Here is a 6,262-nt window from a genome sequence, read left to right as displayed (position 1 = left end):
ACTCTTTCCTGCGATGTGGCTTCGGCTCCCCTGGAACCACTGACACTGTGCTCACAAAAGTCCCTCAGGAGCTCCTGTTGTGACTCCTGTGCTCCTGTTTCTTTGGTCCCTGTGACGTGCGGCACTCAAAACTGCCCCTGCGTTCCTGAAGCCATCTTCTCTCTTAGGTTCTGTGGGCTCCGGGAGACCTGTGTTCTCTCTGCTGTCCTTCCGAGCCCAGCAGAGGACATGGTCAAAACTCAGCCCTTGGTCCCCTCCTTCCTTTACACTCCTGCTCTTGGCATCACAGGGATGTCTTTATGGCTTCAACTCTCATCACTGGACCAGGCGGTTCCCTAATCCACGTCTCAGCTTCTGACTCACACGTGCTGCTAACATGTGTCATTGTCCTTGAGCCCTGCACCCAACCAATCTGAATATCTCTCACTTCTGTTCCCTCTCATCCACTCCCACTATTTCTCACTTTCTGAGCCCACAGGTGAATGTGAGAATCTTCCTAAACCTGAATTTTGGTGATTCAACAAATATCCACAACCAGCAAACTTTCATGGTTTCAGACTATGTGCCTGATACTCTCCTAGGCCTTTCACATACTGCAGCTTATTGAATTGAATAATAAGATAGCATGTCATCGAGGTATTAATCGCATTTTACAGCTGGAAAATGGAGGCCCAGAGAGAGTAAGAGAATTCTTCAAGGTTTCATGGGGAGAACAGAGCGGACAAAGTCACGGCTCCTGATTTCAAGGTCAGGAATCTCTCCATCCGCACACACCTGCTTGCTTGCTCTGCCTGGCTTCCTAGACCAAGTCTAAACATTTGCCTTGATTCTGAGGATCCCCTACAAAATGGCCTTCACTATGTTCGTATCTCCCCAGTACTTTCCAGTACATAGAGAGCCAAATTGCTCTCAAGACCTTGAACATATTGAATCCTTTCCCAGGCTTATTGGTTTAGATGATTTTTGTTTTTAACCTCCTTCCATAACATCCTCCACCAGACCAACATGAGCTATCGAAATCCTCTCATCTTCCAATATCTGCCTCAAATGCCACGTTCTCCATGAAGCCTTTACTGCCCCACCCTTGGCTTCCCAGATCGATTTGTGCCCTTTTATGGTAAGTTTTGTCTTGAATTATAATTCTTTCTGTGCACCGTAAGAGAAGAGACAATCGTCTCATGCAGCTCAATATTAAAAAAACAAACAACCCAATCAAAAAATGGGCAGAAGACCTAAAGAGACATTTCTCCAAAGAAGACATACAGATGGTCAACTAACACATGAAAGGCTGCTCAACATGACTAATTATTAGAGAAATGCAAATCAAAACTGCAGTGAGGTATCACCTCACACCAGTTAGAATGGGCATCATCAGAAAATCTACAAACAACAAATGCTGGAGGGGGTGTGGAGAGAAGGGAACCCTCTTGCACAGTTGATGGGAATGTAAACTGATACAGCCACTATGGAGAACAGTATGGAGGTTCCTTAAAAAACTAAAACTAGAATTACGATATGACCCAGCAATCCCACTACTGGGCATATACCCTGAGAAAACCATAATTCAAAAAGACACATGCACCCCAATGTTCATTGCAGCACTATTTACAATAGCCAGGACATGGAAGCAACCTAAATGTCCATCGACAGACGAATGGATAAAGAAGATGTGGTACATATATACAATGGAATATTACTCAGCCATAAAAAGGAACGAAATTGGGTCATTTGTAGAGACGTGGATGGACCTAGAGACTGGCATGCAGAGTGAAGTCAGTCAGAAAGAGAAAAACAAATATCGTATATTAACGCATATATGTGACATCTAGAAAAATAGTACAGATGAAACCGGTTTGCAAGGGAGAAATAGAGACAGATGTGGAGAACAAACGTATGGACACCAAGGGGGGAAAGCGGGGGGCGGGGTGGTGGTGTGATGAATTGGGAGATTGGGATTGACATGTATCCACTAATATGTATAAAATAGATAACTAATAAGAACCTGCTGTATAAAAAATAAATAAAATAAAAATTAAAAAAAATAAAGAGAAGAGACAATCTTATTCTGCTTCATAACCTCCATCAGTGCCTAATATATAATAGACCACAGCAAGTATTTGTTGAAGAGAAGAATCAGTGAATTAACAGGTAACAAAAAATACACATTAACACACATCCTAAGACCGTGAAACAGACCAATATAACTTAACTAGCTTATATGGGAATTAAAAATGGAAAGTTAATCTCCTTAATACTATACTAAGTCGTTTCCATTGGTTCCTAAATACTGGTCTATTATGTTTTATTAGAATTTATAGTGAGAAAATGTAGTGATTTTTTTCCATAAACTATTTTTCTTCCTCTGAAGGACTATTTTTTATTATATTGTTCCCTTCCTGATTTTTTTCTGTTAAAATGTCCTTTCTCTCAGGGAATAACCATGATTATTGACGATGGTTGAGCTTTTTGTATCATTTAGAGAAATGAAAAGTGGACAACCCTGTATTTCCTCCTCTCCAGTTTATTTACTTATTCATTCATTTGGGAACCATCGCTGCTCTGCGAAATCCCAGTCTGGAGGTCACTGCTCTAATCGACCGAACTAAGTGAATCAGTCCTGCCTACCCTTCTTAAACACAACCGGCTCCAAATAGCATTCAGAAAAACAAAGCACAAATGTGTTATTTTTGTGTTATCATATTTGCTATGGAAACAGTTATCACTCTCGTTTCAGATATGTTCGTATTTGAACAAGTGATGGCATATGGGCTAAATTTTCCTTCTTTTTTAGTCACTAAAAATATAAATCAATTCTTCCTTTAAACCTCTTGTTAGGAGTTACGCTTCAACCTCTGTGGACCTCTTTCTAAATGGATTTCGAACTGTTGCTGAAGATAGGATATGGTCATTCCTTCCGTGGTGATGCCCTATAGACAGCTAGAAAAATGTACTGCCCCCCCCACCCCGCTCTGATGTTTGATCTTTTGGGCCAGGCTACTGGGGGGATGCTGAATATATGATTTTGATTAACAGAAACAAAATACGGTGGCTTCCTTTTCCAGATTTAGTTTTCTCATCTGTCCCCATCTTCCTTCCCATTTTCTACATCAGAGAAATGCAGTTTCCTGTTTAGTTTCTTCTGTTGTTGATTTAAAGGTTCTGGATAAAACTGGAAGAGGAAAATTACAGCTTGAGCTTGAGCATTTGAAAAGGAAAAAGCTTGTGGCATCCAAAATGGTATTGCTTATGGCACTTGGCTAACTCAACATTATCTTTGCCACTTGAGAAACACTTAGGGTCTTCAAAATCAAAGCTGGAGTTGAAAAGGCAGGAAAAGCAACAAATGGCCCAGTGGGTTAAAAATGTGCAGAGATAGTCCTCCTCGATTCCCAAACAAAAGAGGTGTCCTTGAAAACAGAAGAAAGACTGGAGCTTTAGCTAATCCATTTTAAATCTGCTTAAACCTGTTTCTTATTGCATTTTAAAACATTTTTTGTTACATTAGTGGACACAATTCAGAATAATAACAAGCATTTGTAAAGAGGATCAGGAGATTTTTATTTGAAGGTAAATAGGATCGGAAATGCTCGGAGCCACCTGGACATGTGCGAATAGCAAACCATTTTCTCACCACTGATCTCCTTTGTCCACATGAATATTCACAGAGCGGGGCTGGTTCAAGCAGGTTGGATAGTTGTACATCATTTAACTTTTGATTTCATTTGAAATGAGTTTTGTTGTTTACCTTCCACAGGCCGCTTAGCTAGTCTGGTTAACTTTTGGGAGTGAGGGTGGAAGTGAGAGATGAGAGCAGAGACGTGGTGGGTAGGATCGGAAAAAAATGGTCGGAACCACAGCCTGTTCCCAAATCGTGGCCAGCACTTTTTAAAGTATGTATTTTTTCATTAGGAAAAGGGAAAACAGTACAAATAACTTAAGGAACCCTACATTAATACTAAAAACAATTTAGAATACATTCTTCTAATTGCAATTGAGTATATTTTTTTAAACTTAAAACTCATAATTTTTTCTCACAGTGAAAGCAATCCACATTTATTCATTTGATTTAGAAAATACAGAAAAGCAAATGGAAAAAAGAAACACCTGTAATTTCACCACCCAGAGATATGCTTTGTATATACTTCCATATATTTTGTACAGAAGTGAGATCATATTGTATATCCCATTTGTACCTTGTTTCTTTCACATAATAGTATTATTAATATACCTTGATATTAATAATTATTCATCTAAAACATCAATTTAATGCGTAGTAGAATTCCATTGATTGGATGCATTATTTTGGTTTGTTTGTAACCAAACCCCTGTCACAGGATATTTTTGTTATTTCGATAATTTTTGTTTTTATGATAAAGCTGTAAGGAATACCCTTGAACATACATCTTTGCTTACTTCACTGATTATTCTTAGATATGGATAAGTTCTTAAATGTGAATTGTCCATTCATTTTTGTTGTCTTTTGATATATATGCTATACTGTTCTTCAGAGATGTTGTACAAATTTTCATGCATACCAGCAATAGGTAAGAGTACACATTGTTTTTTAAATGTCTATTTCTTTAATTGCTAACTAATGATGTTAAACATTTCTTCATAATTTTATTTGCCTCTTTTCTCTTATAAGACTAGTTTCCCGGGCTTCCCTGGTGACGCAGTGGTTGAGAGTCCGCCTGCCGATGCAGGGGACGCGGGTTCGTGCCCCGGTCCGGGAGGATCCCGCATGCCGCGGAGCGGCTGGGCCCGTGAGCCATGGCCGCTGCGCCTGCGCGTCCGGAGCCTGTGCTCCGCAGCAGGAGAGGCCACGACAGTGAGAGGCCCGCGTACCGCAAAAACAAACAAACAAAGTTGGAGCCTGATTCCCATCCCTCGAGTGTGGCCTGTAAAAAGGGACTCAGTTCTAAGGAACAGGGAAAAAGCACAGGGGGCAGCATCCATCAACCCAGTCCCTGGAGACTAGGTCACGAAAGGCATGGCAGCTTTTGGCCTGCTCTCTGATCACTTGCTCCTGGAAATCCTGCTGCTATGTCATAAGGACACTCACGTGGTTTCTGGAGATGCCCCCTCGGTGGAGAACTGAGGCCACGGGTCAACAGCCCTGAGTGGGCACCACCTTGGAAGCGGATCCTCTGGTCCCCGGTCCCCAGCAAGCCATCAGAAGAGGCCACCAGCCTCCTGGGAGGCCGAGCCACAGGGACTCAGCCAAACTGCTCCTGGATCCCTGATCCTCTGAAACTATGTAGGATAGTTTGGGGTTAATTTGTTCTCAGCCATCGTGAAGGGGAGATGACAGTGAGTTGAGGGGATGGGTCAGAAAAGGCTTCTGGGATGTGGCACCTGGGCAGTAATTTGCTCTCCATCAGGGATGCTAGAGCTGATGATGCCCTTCTCTGTACTGTTCCTCCCCCCTTCAACCCACCTCTCCTTTCAGCCTCACCTCCCTACCTTCCTGTCCTTACCTTTCTTCCCCTCCCTGGTCATTCTCTCCCCCTCCTTTCTCTTCCCAATCACACAGCAATGGGAAGGGTTGTATAAACCATTCTGGATTTTTGGTAGGAAGAAAACAGTTTTGATGATCATGTATTACCCCCACTAAAAACATTCACTTCCACGGTACAGATTCCTACAGGATGGAGAGGCACTCCACGCCCTTCCATCCTCCTAAGACGTTCATCATTTGGTGTCCACTGTGGGTGGGCAGCGCAGGATGTCAAAGGAACTGTTGGGGAAATAGATACTTTATGTATAGCTCAGGGGATGTTTAAAATTAACTGTAATACAAAAATAGGGCCCTTAAATAGTCAAATTAGATACTTGGTTTTTATTGATGACCAGAACGAAGAGAATAGAACCATAGTCCTAATATGTCTTTTGCCAAGAAGAAAATTTGCTGACAGACATGGGATGAACAGCTGAAAACTCAAAAGTCAAGCCTATTTGTACCGCTTTTCGAAAGATTTGCATTTGGTGTGGTGAAATTGCTTACAGAATTGTCCATTCTCCGTAGAGCTCTTTTGGCCTCAGCTCTTCCGTTGGCTGCTTCAGCGTCCACACAGCATGGCAGCAGGATTCGCCTGGAGCAAGTGACCCAAGACCACAATGCTTATAAAAGATGCCTCTGTAGTTTACGTAATAATCAGATTTTCAATTTGTTTACTCCTGTCACTCACATAAATAAAGCACCTTAATTGCCTATTCCTTTTTTTTTTTTTTTTTTTTTTTGCGGTACGCGGGCCTCTCACTG

The sequence above is a fragment of the Lipotes vexillifer genome, unplaced genomic scaffold (assembly GCF_000442215.2).
Source record: "Lipotes vexillifer unplaced genomic scaffold, Lipotes_vexillifer_v1.1 scaffold1201, whole genome shotgun sequence".
NCBI lineage: Eukaryota > Metazoa > Chordata > Mammalia > Artiodactyla > Lipotidae > Lipotes > Lipotes vexillifer.
The sequence above is the reverse complement of the archived record's forward strand: the minus strand, read 5'-3'. Positions refer to the sequence as shown.